This window comes from Schistocerca americana, chromosome X (assembly GCF_021461395.2).
Source record: "Schistocerca americana isolate TAMUIC-IGC-003095 chromosome X, iqSchAmer2.1, whole genome shotgun sequence".
In the NCBI taxonomy this organism is placed as follows: Eukaryota; Metazoa; Arthropoda; class Insecta; order Orthoptera; family Acrididae; genus Schistocerca; species Schistocerca americana.
In genome coordinates, this window is record NC_060130.1 from 773,516,967 (window position 1) to 773,542,150 (window position 25,184).

The following is a 25,184-nucleotide window of genomic DNA, read 5'->3' on the forward strand; positions in this document are numbered from 1 at the left end:
ACGAAGAGTTTCCATAGGCAACCTCAAACATTTCTCCATGAATGTTTGAAATAATAAAGAGCTGACTTACTTTTTTCCCCATTTGTCTCGTTTTCATACACACACACATTATATAATGTGTGTGTGTGTGTGTGTGTGTGTGTGTGTGTGTGCGCGCGCATCTACATATCTACATCTGCAGTGGCGGAGGGCACAATTCGCGCCAAAGTCATATTCCCCCCTCTGTTCCACTCCTGGATCACGCGAGGGAAAAACGATTGTCTGGACGCCTCAGTACGAGTTCTAATTTCCCTTATCTTTGAATCGTGATCATTGCGCGATTTGAAAGTTGGTGATAATAATATATGCTCTACATCCTCGGTGAAGATCGGATTTCGGAATTTAGTGAGCAGCCCCTTCCGTTTAGAGCGTCGTCTATCTGCAAGTGCTTCCCACTTCAAACTTTCTATGAGATTTGTAACGCTCTCGCGATGGCTAAATGTACCAGTCACGAATCTTGCCGCTCATTCCTTTGTTGAAGGACTGCATCGCTTCAAGATTCTACCAATAAACCGCAATCCAAAGTTCGCATTGCCCGTTACTTGTGTAATCTGATCATTCCATTTGAGATCATTTCGAATAGTCACACCCAGATACTTGACGGATGTTACTGCTTCCAAACAGTGGGCGTTTATTTTGTACTCGTACATTAATGGGGATTTTCGCCTTGTTATACGCAGTAGGTTACACTTACTAATATTGAGAGATAACTGCCAGCCGTTACACCACGCATTTATTTTCTGCAAATCTTCATTTATTTGTTCCCAACTTTCGTGTGATACTACTTTCCTGTAGACTACATCATCATCGGCATACAGTCTAACGCCGCTGTCAATACCATCAACCAGATGCGACAATGTGTGCATTTTTGTCTTAATTCTTCATGACGACGCAAGATAGTTACCGTACGTGCAAAAGATTACAAATTAGCTGACCACGAATAATAGTTGTTGCCCTCCACCATACACCGATAAGTGGTTTATCGCGTAAAGACACAGACGTATATCTGGACATTGGTGAATGATGCCTTGCATACTTGGATCCTCTGCCTTGACGTTGACAGGTCGTGTAACACGAGTCTGCCTACGTGACTCTGGAGTACTGCGTGCAGGGAATGCCGCTTGTAACATAGCCCGTGGTCCAGTTGGCACGTTCCTGGTACGTGCGACAGCTCATCTCCCCGTTGCATACTTGCGCCAGCTTTATTTCTGAACCTCCGTGGATTCGTATTTGCAGATCAGTTATAGGTATGTGGTACATGGACCGGCTCGCACAACCCCCTGCGCCGGTGCCCACCTGTGGATGTCCCGCTAGTCTAGTTTGGCTGGCCAGTGTATCAGATATACAGTCGACAATCCGTATCTGGCATGTGCGTGCCTCTCGTAGCGGAGCTAAATTAATTTTCATCATTGGTTTCGGTAGTCTTGCTTTGGCCATTTTGCATAATAATTGTTGGGTGTAAGGTCCGACTGTTATGCAAAACAATGTTTTTTTCATATACACCGGAACATATTTCAGCATCTCTGTGGCATCTTCAGTGGTTTTTACTCAGTTAATCCTGAAAAATTTGAACATTTTAAATGTGATATTTAATCTACGAAAATTAAATTTTTGGTTGTTGTTACGTTGTGTTGTAGTCGCAACAAAAAACAAAAACTGGCGTAGGTTTGATTATCATAGATTAATGGTTCAAATGGCTCTGAGCACTATGGGACTTAACATCTGAGGTCATCAGTCCCCTAGAACTTAGAACTACTTAAACCTAACTAACCTAAGGACATCACACACATCCATGCCCGAGGCAGGGTTCGAACCTGCGACCGTAGCAGTCGCGCGGTTCCGGACTGAAGCGCCTAGAACCGCTCGGCCACTCCGGACGGGCTATCATAGATTAATTATAACTTAAAACATGTTCAGATTTTACAAATTTAAGTAAAGAAAACCCACTGAAGATGGCACAAAGGTACTGAAACTTGTTTGGTCTCTCTCTCTCTCTCTCTCTCTCTCTCTCTCTCTATATATATATATATATATATATATATATATATATATGTATATACACATATATATATATATATATATATATATATAACAGTGTTTTGCATAACAAGCGGGCTTTGTACCCAATAACCATTTTCACATTATTTCCTCTGAAATCATTCATTAGTGACATATCACATCTAGTAACCACAAAAGAAATTATAGACTACTCATTTTTTATATTTAAAAATACAATTCGCTTTATCTTCACATTGTAAATATCCAAAAAAACTGCAGTCCAAGTAAGTACTGCGCTGCACGCTTTATAGTCGCACACTACAGCTGAAGACCTGGTCTCACCTAGCGATTACGTTATCTCAGTGAGGTCGTTGTATCTATGCACTGCTCATTAAATAATAGAGGGCGCTCAATTGGCTTTGATATCGAGCTGGCGAGTTGGACAAATTTAGAACCCGCCGCTCAAACTTGCTGTCGCCTTTAGTCATGTCGAACAGTCCAGATTTGGCTGTTACTGCGTTAATCACGCTGACTAAGATTCCACTGATTTATGGTTTCCATAAAAAAGGTGGTAATAAGCCACGAGTAAATAACAAAAACTTGAACCGTTTGCGAAAATTGTCTCTGTGTAGCTTACGTTCCGCAATACGAAGTTAGTAACCTGTAATAATTACGAAAAATCCGCCTCGATTGCACAAACTACCTGGTGTTTACCTAGGTTTCAGCGTGATAGTGTTTAGCACCCTGTCGAAGACGATGTCATTAGATATGCGGCTGAAGTATGGATAAGGACATCAACCATTTCCTTTGTTCATTAACATCGCAATATCGGGGTGAGGGAGATTTATGCACGCCCTTTGAAATTATTGTGATCTAGTCAATTACTTTATATTTTAAAATTTTTACAAAATTATTGTTTTTAGAGACTTCTTCTACCATCATCCATAAATATTTTAAATTTTTCTGTTAAACTTAAGCGAAAAATTTTAGTCTTACTAGTAGTTTTCAGGTTTAGGATCTTAATTGTGTATTAAAATATATTTTGAGTGAAAGTAAAAAAAATTACGTAATTTGCATTTTTTAAATTTTTTGTTGTAGGCGTAAAATATCCCCCCCCCCCCCCCAGAATTGGTAATGGGCGCTATGAAAAATGTGTTTCGTATAGTTAGGAACAACTGCAGAAAACCCGAATCTGATTGGCTGAACGGGTATTTGAATCCAACCAATCCGAATGCGCGTCTGGTGCCTACAACAGTTTGAAGAATCGACTAAATGTCGTTCCAGCAAGGCGAGCAAAAGCAATTAGAAGCTAGTAACTTTTTGTTTATTTCAAGGAATTATATCTAGCGTAGAATAGAGTACTACCATAAGAAAACGCCGTGACCGTCAAAAAAATGGTTCAAATGGCTCTGAGCACTATGGGACTCAACTGCTGTGGTCATCAGTCCCCTAGAACTTAGAACTACTTAAACCTAACTAACCTAAGGACGTCACACACATCCATGCCCGAGGCAGGATTCGAACCTGCGACCGTAGCAGTCGCACGGTTCCGGACTGCGCGCCTAGAACCGTGAGACCACCGCGGCCGGCGCCTTGACCGTCACGTAACATTTTTTAGTGTCAGACACATGTAACATTGTTATCGTTACCGGTTTCGACTTACTACCAAGTCATTGTCAGAGAACATGAATACATTACATAGTAATGTACCAACTGAACAGGCGTTAATTTTGGCGTAGGCGTACAGTGCTGCAGCATATTGCGTCGGATCCTGGCATGATGGCCCCACTTGGCGAAGTTTGCATCGCAACGGCCAGTCGGCGCCTTGCCCTTCAGTTTTAGCAATTTTCTGATATATTTTTGGAAATAATTTCAACGCCATCATTAACCAGTATTAGGGCTTATATCACGACTTGCTTACTTTCAAGACCTTTCGAATGCCGTTAAATAAATATATCTTACCATTTAAAAATATTATACTCGCTTCAGTATCTCTATTGATGCAAGAATTGAGAGCATTTACCATACGTGCCCCTCTGCGTACTGTCATTTACTGAAAACCTCATTTCGATATCTTCACTCATTTACGAAGTAAAAGGTGCGTTACGTTGTATGCGATTCACCATGTCAAGCAAAAATAATAAATGAAACAGTTACATCTACCTCTTAGACTGTTGCTTGTCTTGATATCCATGGTCTTTGCATCAAACGTTTGGGGGTGATAGAACACGTGATGGTAAAAACCTTTTGTTGGACAGAAAATGTTTGCTGTCCCTTCCCAGCGACGCTAGGCGTCGTTTAGTATTCGCCGATTTTGGGACGACGAAATCTCACTACACTAGGAAGGTCCACTAACCAGGTATACTGCACCTGCATACTGCCAGTCCCAATAAATTGATAGTGACTTTCAACAAGAATATTTTATGAATGAATCTCTCTAAGCCGAGAATGATATTTTAGAAATTCAGTGTATCCTTCAACATTTGTGGTCCTGTCCTCCTCAGTTGCGCGTAATACTACGGTATATTGATAATTTTCACTTATGGACCGTCTGATAGCAACTGAATAAAACATAATTTTAGTGCCATACGCGTTTCGCCTTTATTTTCTGCAAGGCATCATCAGTGGCCTGGAATATGTACATATGTTAGCTATTTGCAAGAAAACTTCCACATCCAGAAAGCCATAGCAGAAAACAAACATGTGATAAATGAACAAACACACATCAACACAGGCTCCCTACTACACTTAATAAAGGAAATGATAACATAAAAATATATATATATATATAACACCAAAATACAGACAGACAGACACAACACACACACACAACACACACACACACACACACACACACACACACACACATACCCAGACCCCTCCCAAAAAAAAAAAAAAAAAAAATATATATATATATATATATATATATATAACACCAAAATACAGACAGACACACACACACACACACACACACACACACACACACAGCACAAAAAAATATATATCACACCAAAACACACACACATACACAGGACAAAAACAAAAATAAATAAAATAAAATAAAATTAAATTAATACGACACCAAAAAACACTCACACACACACACACACACAGACACACACACACACACACACACACACACAAATGCATACACGAACAGACCACAGATACTTCAACAGTTACACTCATAAGTTTGCCAGTAATATTCGATCTTTGCACTGCACTACGCTGGGCAAAATCAGGTCCGGTGCGGTATTGGGGGTATCCCTTGACTTTTGTCACCTGCCACGCGGGATTAGCCGAGCGGTCCAGGGCGCTGCAGTCATGGACTGTGCGGCTGGTCCCGGTGGAGGTTCGAGTTCTCTCTCGGGCATGGGTGTGTGTGTGTTTGTCCTTAGGATAATTTAGGTTAAGTAGTGTGTAAGCTTAGGGCTGATGACCTTAGCAGTTAAGTCCCATAAGATTTCACACACATTTGAACATTTTTTTTTTCGTCACCTCAGAGTATGCGCAACACACATTGCATATGAACACTGCAGTGTGCCAGCGCTTACTGCCTTTCAGGGGTGTAACCACTTATAAAAGACACCTGACGTCACTGGGAAGCGTCAGCGTACATTGTAGACTGTGGGTAGATGAAGGTTTGCCTGGAAGTATCACACACAAAATCTTGCTGCCACCTCACCTCTTAGAGTGATTTATACCGTCTCTGACACTGAAACGCGAAGGCGTGTGTACTTTGCTTACTTTCACGCTATTATCTCGTATACTGTTATGTTTTGGGCAATTTTGTGCGCTCACCACTTAGCCCAGAAGAAGGTGGTCAGACTGGTCGGCGGTGTCAGTACGCGAACTGCGTATAGGCCGTTGTGCAGGTGTCTAGTAACTCTAGCTCTGCCATCTGTGTACACATATTCCGTCATGGGATTTGTTGTTGACAGTACTGATTCATTCAGAAGAAACTAGAACGTTCATTCAGTGAACACTAGACGGAAAAACGATATGCACTTGCATAACACTTCGTTACACAATCTACAGAAAGGTTTGCACCAGTCAGCAGGTTTCTTTTTCAATAGGCTTCCAGCAGAACTGAAAAATACGAGTGGTAAAGCTAAAGTATTCAAATACAAATTTGTAGATTTCAACATCACACACTTCTTCGATTCTGTGTAAGAGTTCCTCGTAGTAGTTGAGAACTTTTCTGTGCAATGTGTAATTTATTCTTGTGTTTTGTTAGTCCTGTTATTCTTTTGTTTGTAGATTTTCAGGTGGGTATTATAAATTATATACTGACTCATTCGTTGACCAAAGAGCTCTGGCTCGCACGGCCCCACAGAGTCTGTTAAATAAATGCAAGGCTGGATGAGGGGGGGGGGGGGCTGGGGGGGGGGGGGACGAAAATATGAAAATACCAAAACCACAACACATTACCTTGTCTGATACGGTGTAGCAATACCGTCGGCATTCGAAACAGCTTCCTATCGTCTCTGAATGGATAAATACAGGTCCTGTATGATTTTGAAAGGAATCTTATATCAGTCTTGCTGCGAAATAGTGACAAGGGCAGACAACCATGATGAAGGTGAATGGCGACCACACATCCTTCTGTTATATTTTTGGCTCTTACGTATAGTAGCATGGAGAGCTGCATCAAACCAGTCTCAGGACTGAAGACCACAACAACAACAACGTATATCGTGTGTAATACGTGATCTTATACTGTCCTCTATCTTGAAGTGAATTTGCATCCTACTTTTTCGAAACAAACGACTTATTTTGTCGTGTATGTCACTCCAGTATGGCAACTTAACTTTATCTGCTTGCTAGCTCTTTTCTCATATGTTTTGTTTTACGTTACTAGTATGTTCTTTCTGTTTTTTATGCATAATTGCATAACTAGTATTGGTTCATAGCCATTGTTAGACGATTCCTTCTCCATTGTATGTAATTCAGCATTAATATTCGCCACTTTTAAAGGGTGTTTGATAAACCTGTCAATCACTTACCGGAAATATGCCTCTTTAAGGGATCGTGGATGGCAGGAACTACTGTGAATTAAGCAATCAGTTGTTGTGGGTTTCCAGAATATGTTGAAAAGATGCCATTTCCTTCTCTGTTAACAGTCAGGTCCAAAACGTTAATACTCCCATTGGCTGTGGACCAAAACTAGTTTTGCAGTTATACATCAAAAATAGAAAGAGCATACAAAGAATATAAATCAGATCACATGAGAAAAGAATGAGTAAGTAGATAAAGATAAATTTATAACCTAACTGTATTGGTGTCACATTTCTGAAAAAATAAGTCGTTTGTTTCGATAAACTAGGCTGCAGATTGGCTTTGGGATAGAGAACAAAATAAGATCAAGCATTGTACACAGTATAGATAACAGCCAAAAATATAATATGTCATGTGTATATAAAATAACATTGAGTGTGATAATTTTATGTTAGGCAAAGAGGGAGAAGTTTCAAAGACAGATTTAAAAACGCATTAATGTCAGTATTCATTTAAGGGAATAAAAGCATTCTGCTAATGACATTAATAAAAACATGCTCATACTTCAAAAGGCAGAAAAAGGCAGATTATTAAAAATTGTAGAAGAAATTTGTGTATACACCCGCATGAGAAATACCCGGACAACATACGTTATGAACAAATAGAATTCCAGAATAAGATTTATATACAAAATTTCAGCAATGTTTTAACTTGATACGTTCGGTATGGAGTCTCCATATGCTGCATGTAACATTGACCTGACATGATATGTTGGATTATTTTGCAGTTTTATACCTATTGTATATTCTACGCTCATATACCAAGCGTCCAATGATTCTATTTTATATAATGAATGCATGTCACACATGTATGTAAATGTATCGTAGAAATAACAAATGACCGGTAATATAAACTCTTTGACCTGTCAGTTCCATGTTTGCACTTTGTGAGAGTTATGTCAGACGTGATCAAGAATTGTCACTGCCCAAGATCTGACAGTAGTAAAATAGACGACAACCAGTGTACAATGAGATACGATAGATTTCATATCCTATCGTATTAACATAGGCATGGCTGTAATTGGGTTCTAGGTATACACGTGGACGTTTGCTTTCCAGATGCACACCAGACTCAACATCACAAAGAATTTATAACTGACACACGTGTCATTGCTGTAGACACACACAACGTAAGTAGACTTATGTTTCTGCTGTTACACATGCAGTTGTAATGTTGTAGAAACTGATGTACACACAGTTGTTTATCGCTCTGGATCAGATGCCATTGACGGTGGGTTAGACACCGAAATACTAGTTTGGTAAATAAATATTTCAAGTGCAGCTCAAGGTGCTTATAAGGTGTCCTTTAATAAATTTCTCACGGTGTTCCCATTTTTATATCCAACCCTTGTAAACAAATTAAGAAATGAGAACGTGGTCTGTATCACGAAGCCAAGACTTTTTATTTTTGTGTAGTAAATGTACTGGGATCTTTGGTAGTAGACCGTACTCCTAGGGCATTCTTTCTCATTTCATTGCTTAACGACAGTAAAAATTAGAGCAACGGCGTTCTCCAAGCTCTCGAGAGGGAGAAGAAGAGACTACGAGATTAATGCACATGTTTGCCGGTCAGGTTTTGGCACGGCGTGCAGCGTCAGTGAAGGCTATTTGTGTGCTCGGTAGTTTCTTCATTTGAATGAGTTCCGTGTAGGCACGATCACGACAGCATTAATGCCGCTGCGAGGGGAAAAGACGGCGGGCAGCTGCAGGCAGGCGCAAGCGCAGGCCCTACTCGCTTTTCTCCGTTCCTCCTCGCCTACACTCCACGCTCGCAGCTGGGCTCTTCTTCTCCGTCGTCTTCCACGGGCATTTTTCCCCGAAAACTCGGCGTCTAGGTTATGCTGACGGTGGATTCCTCGTGTTCTTGGCCCTGATTTTTACTCCTCTAATTACGTCAGCTAAAGCTGTACTCAAGGTCGATGAGAAATTCGTAATCCCTCGAAGGTAAACATAGGTCTTATTATGTCTGAAGGTTTACATAATTTCTGCCAGATTTCAGCCGAAGCAAAAGTGGCTGTTTGTTTTTATACAGACGGTGTCCCATTTATCTCGGCCACCCAAATAACTTTCTTCCCAGAAGCAAAATGAAAACATCTGTCGATCAAATATTGTTTAGCTGTAAGACGAACATTAACGGGAATAATTGTCTTTCTAGTAACTTTGTTCGTTAGGTCCAGTCTTATGTCCGCCAAGGGTTTTGCACATACCGCACTTTCCCTAAAAAAAGAACAATATTAACATGACAAATAGTATTGAAAGGATTTGAGTGCCTGAAGCCGCACTATGAGTAAATAAGAGCGACTTTGAACTACAATAAACTCTCTCCGAACAGGCTTCGGAAGGCTCAAAGGTACCGACCGACCGCCGTGTCATCCCCGCTCTCGCTGCTGTTGTCAGTTTCCGTGACCGGAGCCACAACTTCTCAGTCAAGTAACTCCTCAATTAAGTGGGACTGTGTGTACCCACTTGCCAAAAGCGCTCGGTAGACCCGTTCGGTCATTTATCCGCGTGTTAGCCAAGCCCGTCAGCGCTTAACTTCAGTGATCTGGTGGGAACCGGTGTTACCTCTGCGACGAGGCCGTTGACACTGCTCCCGAACTAATGAAGTTAATACTGGCAGTACTGGTACTAGTGCAGCTGCTGCCACTGATAGTAATAACAATAAAATTACAATAATAATATTGGCAGATATAATAGGAATTTATAGTGGTGCATGATAGCTGTTTTTGATATAGCGAGTTCTAGGGAAAGGAAATTTAAGCAGACTGCACCAGCTAAGAATATAGGGAAAATAACATGATATGGTTGGAAAGAAGAATGTACAGGGGCAACGAGTCCGTACATGGACTTTAATATCATTAACTGTCTTCTAAAGCTGGAGATATTATTCAGTTCTCTGATGTAGTGCGGGAGGTTACTCCAGAGTCGGGTTCCTGCTACTGAGAAGGACTTCGAAAATGAACGACGGAATGGGACACAAATGATTTTGCTCGGATGGGAACATTAAGATCGAGGAGAGAGATGAGGGACAGAGTTCGCTGATAAGATCACGTTTTTGTCCGTCCGTCTGTCTGTCTGTCCGAATGTTAAGAGCCCTTTTTGTCAGGAACTGGTAGAGGCACAGTATCAAGCTAAAAATTATGTCACATAAAAAAAGTCTAAGGCCCCATGGTGGTTTAAAAGTTAGCTTCTAAGTCAATGCAGCCATTTTTGATACTCGTGGACTCACTCATCAAGTCTGTAGGGTACTTCCCGCTGACCTAGAATCATGAAATTTGACAAGAAGTAAGATTTTACAGAACAAGTAAAGGAAAAACTCTGAAAACTGTTAATTTGTATTTATATCATATGAAAATGTTTTTCTGCCATTACCAATTTGCATTGCGTTTGTAATCCGTCAAAATCTCAGGAACTACTGTAGGGATTTTGATTTGGTTTCCAGTAATATGTAGAGTGATACACGAGGAAGTTTTGTGTGTGTAATTTACGAATATTTCATTCTAATTGGTGGAACTACGATGTAGGGAATCCCCTGCCGCTGTGAAAACTGTGCCTGACAGGTTATGCCTACGACACGTACAGCTTCTGAAAGGTTTCAAAGCAAAGTAATCTTGGTTATTTATGCAGGTTGCACACTTTCATTTTTTGCTATGGGGTCCCGATATCGCATAAAATATCAGTTGAAGCACTGCACAGAAGGATTTGATAAATGTGTATCAACAGTAGATCTGTGGCCGGCTGTACGCATTTCTTCTCTAGAGACTTCCGTTTAATCTTATCAGTAATCGCAACAGGGCCGAGAGCAGACGAAGTCAACACATACATTGATCAGCCAGAACATTATGACCACCTACCTAACAGCTGGTATGTCCACCTTTGGCACGGATAACAGTATACAGAGAAGTTGCAGCATTAGAAAATTGTAGCGAAATGCAGGAAGATCTGCAGCGGATAGGCACTTGGTGCAGGGAGTGGCAACTGACCCTTAACATAGACAAATGTAATGTATTGCGAATACATAGAAAGAAGGATCCTTTATTGTATGATTACATGATAGCGGAACAAACACTGGTAGCAGTTACTTCTGTAAAATATCTGGGAGTATGCGTGCGGAACGATTTGAAGTGGAATGATCATATAAAATTAATTGTTGGTAAGGCGGGTACCAGGTTGAGATTCACTGGGAGAGTCCTTAGAAAATGTAGTCCATCAACAAAGGAGGTGGCTTACAAAACACTCGTTCGACCTATACTTGAGTATTGCTCATCAGTGTGGGATCTGTACCAGATCGGGTTGACGGAAGAGATAGAGAAGATCCAAAGAAGAGCGGCGCGCTTCGTCACAGGGTTATTTGGTAACCGTGAGACGTTTAGCAAACTCAAGTGGCAGATTCTGCAAGAGAGGCGCTCTGCATCGCGGTGTAGCTTGCTGTCCAGGTTTCGAGAGGGTGCGTTTCTGGATGAGGTATCGAATATATTGCTTCCTCCTACTTATATCTCCCGAGGAAATCACGAATGTAAAATTAGAGAGATTCGAGCGCGCACGAAGGCTTTCAGACAGTCGTTCTTCCCGCGAGCCATACGCGACTGGAACAGAAAAGGGAGGTAATGACAGTGGCACGTAAATTGCCCTCCGCCACACACCGTTGGGTGGGTTGGGGAGTATAAATGTAGATGTAGATGTATATGGAGCAATGAGGCCTTGGAGGTCGCTGGAGGGAGTTGGCACCACATCTACACACACAAGCTACCTACTAATTCCCGTAAATTCCGTGGAACGGGGGGGGGGGGGGGGCGATGAGCTCTGACGTCACGTTCAGTCACATCCCAGATGTGTTCGATCGTGTTCAGATATGGTGAGTTGGGGGGCCAGCACATCAGATGAACTCCCCATTGTGTTCCTCAAACGACTCCATCACACCCATGGCCTTGTGAGAGGGCGCATTATCTTGTTGAAAAATGCCACTGTCGTCACGAAACATGATCGTCATGAAGGGATGTATGACACCCTTGGCGGTCATGGTGCCTTGCACAAGCTCCACTGGGTCCATGGATGCACACGTGGATGTTCCGCAGAGCATAATAAAGGCGCCGCCATCTCGCCTCTGTCCGGCAGTACAGGTGTCACAGAGCTGTTCCTCTGGAAGACGACACATTCGCGCCCTCCCATCGGCGTGATGAAGAAAGTATCGGTGTTCATCAGCCCATCCAACCCTCTGCCAGTGCGCCAACGTCCAGTGCCGATGGTCACGTACCCATTCCAGTCATAGTTGCCATTGTCGTGGTGTCAACATTGGCCCATGGATCGTCTGCTGCGGAGGCCCATCGTTAGGAGTTTTCGGTGCTCTGTGTGTTCAGACACACTAGTGCTGTGCTCAGCATGAAAGTCTGATGTTAGTTCCGCCACAGTTCGCCACCTTCGTGAAGAGATAAAGTGAACACACAGCAGTTACGACCTTAAATCACAGTTTTCGGTAAAATATCTATAACTACGAGGGTTGACTGAAAATAATGCTTCCATCTTCGTAACTCTTCAACAGTTGGCAGCATTGGTATGTGGCAGGTACTGGCTTGTCCCGAAGCCTCTTCTCTACAGCTCCAGTTGGCGGGAAGCCTTAGCATTGAGCGGTGTTGTTACAGTGTAAAGTATGGAACCCTGCGTAGACGGTCCGTCAATGCAATTTAAGCAACGTGCAGTCATTGAATTCTTGGCAGCAGAAGGTGTCACCCAAAAGGAGATTCATCGGAGAATGAAAGCAGTTTATGGTGATTGTGTTGATGTGAGTACTGTGCGTCTTCATTCTCGTAATGCGCGAGGAGTTCCCGGCAAATTTCAAGTCTGTGCGCTTTCATTTCAGGAGTCAGCATCCGGGGTACCCATCGGGCACAGATCTTCCGATAGCCAAGCAAAACAATAATATGACCCACACGTTCTTGTGAAATGCTAGCTGCGCTTGCAGTTTCTTTCTGAGTGATACGACGATCGTCCTGAATCAATGTGTGAACATTTTGCTTGTGAAACTCGGTGGCTGCTGTCACAGGGCGTCCAACTCTATGTTTGTCACGCAGGTCAGATGTTCTCGCATCAACATCTTTAAACTTACTCGCCCAACGATGCACAGTACTCACATAAATACTATCACCAAAAACTGCTTCCATTCTCTGATAAATCTCCTTTGGGGTGACACCTTCTCTTGTCAAGAATTCAATGACTACAAACGCTGCTGAAATTGAATTGACCGACAGTCTGCGCAGGGTTCCATGCTTTACGCTGTAACAACACAATCGTTCAATGCTAAGGTTTCCCGCCAGCTGCAGCTGTAGAGAAGAGGCTACAGAACAAGCCAGACCTGCCGCATACCAATGTTGCTAACTGTTGAAGAGTTACGAAGGTGGAGGCATTACTTTTCAGTCAGCCCTCGTAGTAACAGAAAACTAATAGCGCTCCACAGAAATTTGTGCAAAGGACATGGAAATTGTGAATAAAAAAGTTCGTAACATGAAAATGTGCTTATGCTTCATAAGTAAAGTTATAGTGCAATCTCCAGCACGTGACCAGATGAGAGGAAACGCAGATACCAGCCAAAAAGTCAATTAACTATTCCACTGAAGATGGCTTAAAGTAAAAAGCGAAACGCTTCTGGAAGAAATAAAATGCACTGCAGCAAGAGAAGGTGGTTTTTACTTACAAAACGAGTGTGTCTGTGCTTGCTAAGGATGATGGCCACGCAAACAAGCTTATTATACCTAATTAAATTTGTGCAGAACTCTATATTTTTATTTGGTAATCCAGTTCCTCTCCTCAAGAAGTATTCAAAAACTTAACACACAAGGAAAATGCACAGCGATCATGCAGCTCAAGGTTTGTGTAAATACAGTGTACACTCACGAGTGGAAGGTAGAAATGACACTCACGTGGACGTGGTTGACTAAGTGGCCGGTGTCAGCAGGTCGCGGAACTGCGGTTAGCGTTGCTAACTCCCGATCACGGGCGGGCCGGGGATCTTATCCCCTCGGGACTGGGTGTACGTGTTGTTCTCATCATTATTTCATCATCATCGACGCGCAAGTCAGCGAAAAGACGTCAAATAAAAAGACTTTCACTAGATGGCCGATCTTTCTGGAAGGTGGTTCACCGTCAAAAATGAGAAAAGGCACGTTTTTTGAATTCCCGGTATGCGTTTTCCTTGTGTTTCACTTTGTTTCCTGTCAACTGCAGGAAGTATACCTTCTTGAACAGGTCTTGAGAAGAGGAAATATACTACGGAATGAAAAATATAGGGTGCTATTTAAAAAACACGTATTGTTATTCATTCTTGGCAATGAACGAAATTACAAGGAGGGCTATCATGCTGTTTAATGTACCCTTTTTAGCTAAACAACATTTGCTTGTTCTATTTTTTTATTTTGATTTTCGACTAAAAGTTATTTCGGATGGTCAGGATAAATGGGACACAGTTTGTTGTGTTCTGTACATGCAGAAGAAAGAACAAACAATAAACGTTGGCTAACACAGTTGTTTAGTAAGAGGACTGCATACTGTAGCTTCTATTTGCCCATACTGATAAGACATGTAATATGATCGCAAATGATGTGAGCTATAGGCCAATGGGCTATATTTTTTTGACGTCGACCTACATAGAGAGAAACGATCATCATAACAAAATAAGGGAAATCAGAGCTCGCTCAGAAAGATATATGTGTTCGTTTTTTCCGCGCGCTGTTCGAGATTGAAATAATGGTGAATCATTGTGAAGGTGGTTCGGTGAGCCCTCTACGAGGCACTTAAGTGTGATTTGCAGAGTATCCATGTAGATGTACCAATCATTGCTGGCTGGTCTCTTGGTAATTGGCGTTAGATTTCAGGGAATCACTGGAGAAATTTTTGGAAATGTGTGGTAATGTCTTGTGGGACCAAAATGCTGAGGTCATCGGTCCCTAAGCTTACACAGTACTTAATCTAACTTAAACTAACTTACGCTAAGGACGACACACACACACACACACACACACACACCCATGCCCGAGGGAGGTCTCGAACCTCCGACGGGGGGAAGCCGCACGTACTGTACAAGACGCCTTAGACCGCGAGGCTACTGGAGAAATAGAACTGCACTTGTGCCATTTGGTAGCCTTAGTTATTGTTGGTCGGTAGTAGCATGCAGGAAACGGACTGCAGCGCTGTACCACTGGAAACCTCAACCGGCGCGACGTTCGAAGGCTTCAGTTTTGAGTCTACAGTCACTCGTTAAACGTGCGCTGGGGATTACGACACCAGCGCGTGCGACGAAAAGGCAGATAACATGCTCAAAGAGGTCAATACAACTAGAAAATGTTGCACCTGTGAAGTTTCAGAAGTGATGGCCAATATTCAGGGATATGACAGGAATGATCATTCGAAAGAAAAAAGTTAAGTAAACATGGGCTCTAAAGCCTTAAGAGCTATGAGCCGAGCAATTCTTGATCTTCAATACTGTCAAACAAATCTCTTCCACCGCAAGCTCTTTGCTTTCCATATTTTGAAAAGTGGTAGTACTGACCAAAACAAAACAAAAAAAGTCCAGTACACATGTGGTGTCACCGCCAGACACCACACTTGCTAGGTGGTAGCCTTTAAATCAGCCGCGGTCCGTTAGTATACGTCGGACCCGCGTGTCGCCACTATCAGTGATTGCAGACCGAGCGCCGCCACACGGCAGGTCTAGAGACACTTCCTAGCACTCGCCCCAGTTGTACAGCCGACTTTGCTAGCGATGGTTCACTGACAAAATACGCTCTCATTTGCCGAGACGATAGTTAGCATAGCCTTCAGCTACGTCATTTGCTACGACATAGCAAGGCGCCATTACCAGTTACTATTGATGCTGTAAAACATGTACCGTCAAGAACGATGTTCACCAATTATGGGTTAAAGTTAAGTATTCCAGCAGCTTCCTTCCTTTTTTTGTTACTCTCATTTCCTTGACCTGTTCCAGACCTCATGCCAGCCTGCGTGAGCTAAAACGCGTGCCTTTCGGCTTCATCTCATAGTGGGTTGGCTGTGCTGCCAATCCACAACAACACATGTGGTCTGAAACGCATACTTAAAGAGCTATAAGAACTTGTTCATCTTCACTACTTTGGAATACAACTCTTCTAACGAACAAGTGCTCATAACTTCTAAGGTATACATTTTGGAGCACATGTTTACTGGACATTTTCTTCTTGTCTTGGTCCATACTACCACTTCCCGACATATGGAAAGCAAACTGCGTGCAGTAGAAGATACTCATTACACAGTATCGAAGATCAAGAATTGCTCATAGCTCTTAAAGTATACGTTTTAGAACCCATGCTTACTTGACTCTTTTGTTTAGAATGATCATTCCTGTCATATCCCTGAATATTGACCATCGCTTCTGAAACACCCTGTATACACAAGCCGGCAATAACTAACCCAGACGTAGCGCCGGACGACAAGTTCGTACAGGTAGACCTCTTCCTCGAAGTACTAGCAACATTGTTGGTCAGTAGAAAAAGCTATAGAGGTAGAAAACGATCTCACGAAGAAATTCTATGCAAAGTTCCACTGCTGGTCGGTAACAGACTCAATTTCCACCAAGAAGACAACTGAAATCAGTGACACCCAGTGTGCCAGAGAAAATACATATCAAAAACGACGCTTGGCTCTGCAAAAGACGCAATGTTTCACAATAGAGTAACACCGGTAAAATTAACTGAGGTCCCTCATACTCACTCAGACGTTCAGGCCACTATATTTGAATAAGAAGAGCAACTAACAAGACTCGTACTTATGAGGGCGTGCTGAGAATTAATGACCCGAATTTTGTATGTGAAAACTCTTAAAGCTATTTAAATAAAACAAATATTGTTAACATTCTACATCATTGTTATTCTTGTCTACATATTTGCAGCCCTCTGCCGCTAGGGGGCTCCGAACTGTAGCGTGTAATGCGGCGGTGCGTAACGTAACTATGTCGTTGCGAGAGAAACAGTGTGCTGCGATGGAGTTTCGAATTAGAAGAGTTCGTCCACACATGAAGCACCCTTACCTTCAGCATGACAATGCGAGACCATACACGAGCACTTCGATATCTGCAACAATCCGACGCCTTGGTTTCACTGTCATCGATCGTCCTCCATACAGTCCTGGATTGGCCCCATCCGATTAAAGAACACCTTCGAGGACTTCACTGCTACAGTGACGAAGCGGTGCAGCAGAGGCATGGCCGTGGCTCCGCCAACAAAATCGGACGTTCTACATTGTTGGTATCAACAAAGTGGGAATATGTTCTTCGCCAGGGTGACTACGCTGAGAAATAACTACGTAGACATGAAAAATAAATATATAGAATGTCAGTAACGTTTATTTTATTTAAAAAGCTGTATTAGTTTTCACATAAAAATTCAGAGGTGTTCCTTTTTCAGCACGCCCTCTCATTTACATACAAATTATCCCTTCAGAAAGGGCGTCAAAGGAATACCTGCAATATGTAAATAGCTTGGGCGAGAACATTTTAATGGGCACAAAATGGTTAAAATGCCTCTAAGCACTATGGGACTTAACATCTGAGGTCATCAGTCCCTTAGACTTAGAAATACTTAAACTTAACTAACCTAACGACATCACACACATCCATGCACGAGGCAGGATTCGAACCTGCGACAGTAGCAGCAGCGTGGTTCCGGACTGAAGCTCCTAGAACCGCTCGGCCACAACGGCTGGCCATATTAATGGGTGAGACCATTATCACCTGGGGACGTTGTCAACAACAGAAATGGCATAATACACGATAGATACTTAAAACAAGAACCAAAATGCATCAGAAGAAGCTATAATGTGCCCACCTTCACTATCCACCGAGGATCGTCTGTGTTGGACCACTGTTTACGCTAGATGACAATATATGCTCACCTCAGCGTATCATGGACAGGAGACAACATCTGAAGCGAAGATATGCCCCTATTCGTCAAGTATCCGTGTCAATATCACTGATGTGTCGACAGAAGTGCCGACACAGTGTGATTTGAGGGGACCGCAATGCACGCTATAAACACACGAAGGATGGCGTGAGGTCTGAAACAGGATACGTAATGAATGCTATAAAGAAAAGTACGTAGCTTTTGGAATACTTAACTTTAATCCATCCTTGTTGTATACATCGTTCTTGATGAGACATGCTTCATACGATAACTATCAATTGCTATGTAAGGCTAATGGCGCCTTGCTAGGTCGTAGCCATTGACTTAGCTGAAGGCTATTTTAACTATCTGCTCGGCAAAGGAGCGAGGCTTCGTCAGTGTAGTCGCTAGCAAAGTCGTCCGTACAACTGGGGCGAGTGCTAGTCCGTATCTCGATACCTGCCTTGTGGTGGCGCTCGGTCTGCTATCACTGACAGTGGCGACACGCGGGTCCGCCATGTACTAATGGACCGCGGCCGATTTAAAGCTACCACCTAGCAAGTGTGGTGTCTGGCGGTGACACCACAATCACTACCTGACTAACTGAAGAGAACATTCATCAACCTAATCCATCGATGTCTAGAATTATTAAGGTTTACTCTCTAGAAGTCTTCTACGACCATAAGGGATAAATGGCATTGCACAACTAGAACAGGTTTAAAACATAATACTAGATGCGATAACCCTAGTAACTGAAGAATGTACATCATAGAAGATCATCAAACCTCGCGTCAGAAGAAAACCACTACCCATGCTCAAGACCATAATATAAAAGAGTCGGGCTTTGTAATTGTTCTGTTGGTTCCCAGATTACTATAAAAGAAGATGGGATTGCCGCAGTAGCCTCGTTAAACACCAACTACTAGAGCTTAGGTCAGAAAGCTGGACTGCCTAAGCCAGTATCTGAAGCACAGAAAGGTTGAAAAACACTGAAAAATTTTCAGAAAAGTGACAACATAACTAGAGGAGAGAGTTCCTACTCCTGCTTGTAAGAATGCGATAAAAGCGCGAACCTTCCGAGGTGTACTAGCGAATGTACACAGCTTCTTAACTGACCCAACATTCGATATGGAAGTGGAAGAAACAGTCATCCGCAAATTTATTATTTTTACAAAAGATGTTGGTCACTGTAACAGGAGCAGAAGATACCCAAAGCTACCAACTCGCAAAAAAAAAAGAAAAGAAAACCCTCGCTAAACAGAAGTGGGAAAAAAAACCAACGCTCTTCGTGCATAGACGCACACTGCTCTGTAAGTAACATAACATATTAAGAATTCGGTGGAAGTGAATGAAAGAGCGGGAGCATGTCGCAGAGGTCTCCCATCCGTGCACGGAAAATTGGACTCACGTGGCGTGAGGCCAGAATGACTGTAGCGACAAATGGGGCTGGCGCTCCACCTCATGAGACAGTTGCAGAAACGGGAAAAGGCAGTGAGTCTCGATCAGCGAGCAGTTTGCCCTAAGGTTGTGTTCTTCATTACAGCACGGCACGGACTGGATGAGATCACACGGGGAGGAATTATCAGTAAACTGGAAGGAGGACGAAGTGTGAATAGTATAACCCAGGGGCTTGGTATTGCTCACAACAATGTTACACGTGCATGGGGGGGGGGGGGGTTCCGAAACACAGACACTGCGGTCAGAAGGAGAAATGGTCGACCACGGGCAGCTACAGCTTCAGATAACCGCTACATTGTGCAACAGGTAGGAAGTGACCCACTTCAAACAGCAGGTGCAATTGCGGCCACATTTAACAGTATAGTAAGTCACGAGATCTCACTTTCCACAGTGACAGGGCAGCTGCATGAGGGTGATCTCTTCGCCCAACGACCAATACACTGTGTTCCGTCGACATCTGCACATCAGCGGCACAGTTTGCTATGATGCCAAGGGCTTAGGGGCTGGACCAACGAGGAGTTGGGTCGAGTGCTCTTCTGAGATGAGAGAAAATTCAATAAGGGTAGTGACTCTGGACGTACTCTCATATGTCGAGAGGTGGAAACACGTGATGTACCCAGGAACATTTTCGAATATGATCGTTTTGGTGGTTCAGGTGTTATGGTGAAAGGAGGCTTAATGATGCATGGGCATACTGACTTCCAAACCTTTGAATACGGTACACACACCTCCCATCGTTATTATGACATTGTACTCCTTCCTCATGTGCGTATTTTCAGGGGTGCTTTCGCCACGTACTTCATTTTTATGGATGAAAATCGGCAACCGCAATCGCAATCGAATAGCGCAATTGGAGGAGCTCTTGGAACGAGAGGGATTCGGCGAATGGACTGGCCTGTTCGTTTCACCGGCCTAAATCGCATCGCAGCATGTCATTCTCAATGGAGAGAAGCCTTCCGAAGTAAGAGTGATTTCAAGTGTGCCGCAGGGGAGTGTCATAGGACCGTTGCTATTCACAATATACATAAATGACCTTGTGGATGACATCGGAAGTTCACTGAGGCTTTTTGCAGATGATGCTGTGGTGTATCGAGAGGTTGTAACAATGGAAAATTGTACTGAAATGCAGGAGGATCTGCAGCGAATTGACGCATGGTGCAGGGAATGGCAATTTAATCTCAATGTAGACAAGTGTAATGTGCTGCCAATACATAGAAAGATAGATCCCGTATCATTTAGCTACAAAATAGCAGGTCAGCAATTGGAAGCAGTTAATTCCATAAATTATCTGGGAGTACGCATTAAGAGTGATTTAAAATGGAATGATCATATAAAGTTGATCGTCGGTAAAGCAGATGCCAGACTGAGATTCATTGGAAGAATCCCAAGGAAATGCAATCCGAAAACAAAGGAAGTAGGTTACAGTACGCTTGTTCGCCCACTGCTTGGATACTGCTCAGCACTGTGGGATCCGTACCAGATAGGGTTGATAAAAGAGATGGAGAAGATCCAACGGAGAGCAGCGCGCTTCGTTACACGATCATTTAGTAATCGCGAAAGCGTTACGGAGATGATAGATAAACTCCAGTGGAAGACTCTGCAGGAGAGACGCTCAGTAGCTCGGTACGGGATTTTGTTACAGTTTCGAGAACATACCTTCACCGACGAGTCAAGCAGTATATTGCTCCCACCTACGTATATCTCGCGAAGAGACCATGAGGATAAAATCAGAGACATTAGAGCCCTAACAGAAGCATGCCGACAATCCTTCTTTCCACGAACAATACGAGACTGGAATAGAAGGGAGAACCGATAGAGGTACTCAGGGTACCCTCCGCCACACACCGTCAGGTGGCTTGCGGAGTATGGATGTAGCTGAAGATGTAGAGATCCCGTGTGGTATGCGTTGGGAAGACGTACTGCAGCACCTCCATATCCACCGACGACCATCCAGCAGTTACCGGCCATGCTGGTGGACGAACGAAACACCCTGTGGACTTTGTATCACTGAGGGTTGTGTATTGCGTAGTGGGTATGTATTCCTCCAGGTTCGTGAAACTGTGAGAGATAAACTTGCACAGTACTGGGGGTACTCGTGGATGTCCTACTGTATTGCAATTTCCTGACAGTCTTGTTTGTGTTAGATGCCCCGTTGACAACGACGAGGGTGGTTATATATCTACGATGATTTACGTACTTTGCCATGATGTTCTTCTGCTGTAATTTCAAGGCCACTCTTCCTGATAGCATCCCTGTGTCTCGTATGTCGAATCTTCTATACTTTTTTCTAATTATAGATAAATTTGCATTTCTTTTTCTTGCTGATTGTATTTTTATGTCCAGTATTCTCTATGCGTGATGACTTTTTTCTGCTGTCTTTCATTGTTTTCCTATTTTCGCAAGGACAGTTAATTATTTTTGACTGACAGTTCCTGTTCGTTAACGGAATTATGCTGGTAATGCTATACACGTTGAGGTAGCTGCTATTTTATTTTCACACCTACATAAAAATGTGAAAGGAGACGTGCTATAGACAAGCTGTCAGATATTACATACGAAATCAGATCTCACGGCAGACGATGAAATTACCAGACGAGCGTATTGTCCACATATTTCTGCTGATCTGAGTATTTGTAGAGGACTGAAAGTCATCTGTAACCCTGCGAGTAAATTATTTTCGTTATTTCTAGATGACTAAAATGTAGAGGTCTGTCGCATGAGACAGCAGTTCATATTTCCAGTACTGGAGGATGCGACACTGCTGTGAGCCAACACCTCACACCGTCTGGACGAAATGCGGTCTAGAACACTACAAAATGCTGTCTGGGGGATCTATACGCCCATCTCATACGAGGATGGTTTGAAGAGTTCTGGGAATGGAATAGAAAGTGAAACGTCTTTTTTTTTATTTTTCAAAGCAGTCTCCATGTACATTAATGCACTTGCTCCAGCGATGGTCCAGTGCCATGATTCCATCTCGAATATTAGATTCCTCTAGGTCTGTAAAATACCCGTCAACTTTAGCTGTCAGTTCTTCGTTTGAAGAGAATCTCCGTTCACCGATGAAAGCTTTGAGCTTGGGGAAGAGTTGGAATTCTGAAAGAGCCAAATGAGATGAATAAGGCGTCTGTGGTAACAATTCATATTTTATTTCGTGTATTTCTGCATGGCAACGACACTTTTGTGTGAGCGCGCATTGTCTTGATGAAAGATGACTTTTCCTTATCAAACGTGGCAGTTTTTCACGCACTCTTCGCTGTTGTTAGTCCATGAGGTTACCGTAATATTGTCACATAATTGTTTGACCAGTGGGAAGAAAGTCTGTCAGCAGTTTCCCTTTTGCATCCCAGAAAACTGGCTCCATAACCTTTCCGGCCGAGCGTGTTGCCTTTGGTTTCTTTGCTGGTGGTGAATCAACATGTTTCCATTGGTTTGATTATTGTTTTGTGTCTTTGGTATACTAGTGTACCCAAGTTTCATCTGTCAACACAAACCGGCACAAAAAAACCTTGTTGGTTGCTCTGAAAACGAGTCACATATTGTTCGGGCATTTCCATTCTGTTGCATTTCTGATCCTGCCTTAAAAGTCGCGGCAACCATGGAGCAGGTCACTTTTTCATATACAGTTCCACTGTTAAAATGTGATATGCCCTTTCAGATGACGTTTTCACAGCTTCAGAAATTTCTCTCACATTCAGTTGGCGATCTTCATGACCCTTTTATGTACTTTTGCAATAATTTATGGGCTCGTGGCACATATTGGCCGACAATTACGCGGATCATTATCTAAACTGTCCCGACCAAGTTTGAATTCGTGTATTCATTTAGAAATAGGTGAATATAAAACTGCAGAGTCCCCAGTATGTTGTAAACGTAGGCATGGATTTCCTTTACTTTCATACCTCTCTTTATGAAGTACATAATCACTGCCCAAATCTCGAGTTTTTTCTGTCTTCACAAATTACTATATGGAACAACAACAGAGAGACGTCCGCGCCACAGATCTCTGCCCAATACAGACGCCTCTCGTCTTGACTAGTAAAGGATGCTCTGTTATTACGCGGGAACCTCGCGCTAAGGCTGACAACTGGTGTTTATTCCGTGAACTTTTCAAACTACCCTCGTAGTTTTCGTCTGCAACTTCAACGATATTGTTTGACATAACGTGCAAACTGATATACATGAATCTTTTATGCCGAATGCCAGTCTACTTTTTTTCCGGACCAAGAAAATCGGAAAAACATTGCTGTACATAAGGAATATCAAAAAGTGAAATGAAATGAAAAAGATATTATGACTGAAAACAGGTTATGACTGACATTACAGTCGCCGGAGATCCAGGACTAACTTGCTCGGAGGAGTGTAAAAGCCCCTCACTCTCGAGGTTCACTTCCCCTTCAATAAACTCTCAAGTCTTCGGTTTTCCATTACACCCCAAGTCACGTCTCCCGCGTTCTATGTAGCAGGCTGTAGCCGGCAGTAAAGTTCTTCTTAAACGCTCATTTTTCAGCGAGCCATGTGTCACTGTGGTAACACAGGGCATTCGCATTCAGGAAGTCCGCGGTTCACTTTCCCGTCATAAAAGTTTGGATTTTCCATGGTTTCCCTAAATCGGTTAAGCCAATGCCGGGATTTTTCTTTTCTCTTTTTTTTTTTTAAAAAAAAAAAAAACAGGACAAGGCCAATTTCTTTCTCCATCCTACGACAATCCGTAGCCAATGAAGTCATCCAAAGAACGTTAAACACTAATAATATTTTTGTTGTGAAATCTTCGCGGGTTATCAGCCGAGTTATGGAGGCAGTGAAATTCGCCGACAAAGACTGCAATCCAAAATATTTTTTCTTGTCCTTTTCACCTATGGATTACACTTAAGGCACTGCGTTATTCGGCAGGCTGCCACTCTATTATATTAGTGTTGCCGTTTGAAGGATGCCTTTTCTCAGCTTCAGTCGTATTGGATAATACTATAATACACTCCTGGAAATTGAAATAAGATCACCGTGAATTCATCGTCCCAGGAAGGGGACACTTTATTGACACATTCCTGGGGTCAGATACATCACATGATCACACTGACAGAACCACAGGCACATAGACACAGGCAACAGAGCATGCACAATGTCGGCACTAGTACAGTGTATATCCACCTTTCGCAGCAATGCAGGCTGCTATTCTCCCATGGAGACGATCGTAGAGATGCTGGATGTAGTCCTGTGGAACGGCTTGCCGTGCCATTTCCACCTGGCGCCTCAGTTGGACCAGCGTTCGTGCTGGACGTGCAGACCGCGTGAGACGACGCTTCATCCAGTCCCAAACATGCTCAATGGGGGACAGATCCGGAGATCTTGCTGGCCAGGGTAGTTGACTTACACCTTCTAGAGCACGTTGGGTGGCACGGGATACATGCGGACGTGCATTGTCCTGTTGGAACAGCAAGTTCCCTTGCCGGTCTAGGAATGGTAGAACGATGGGTTCGATGACGGTTCGGATGTACCGTGCACTATTCAGTGTCCCCTCGACGATCACCAGTGGTGTACGACCAGTGTAGGAGATCGCTCCCCACACCATGATGCCGGGTGTTGGCCCTGTGTGCCTCGGTCGTATGCAGTCCTGATTGTGGCGCTCACCTGCACGGCGCCAAACACGCATACGACCATCATTGGCACCAAGGCAGAAGCGACTCTCATCGCTGAAGACGACACGTCTCCATTCGTCCCTCCATTCACGCCT

General features: G+C 43.1%; 1 protein-coding gene across 1 annotated transcript in view; it reads left to right on the forward strand.

The window, feature by feature from the left end:
- The window catches only part of LOC124556307, a 602,370-nt gene that overhangs the window by 555,786 nt on the left and 21,400 nt on the right, over positions 1-25,184 (forward strand). The window lies entirely within an intron of this gene.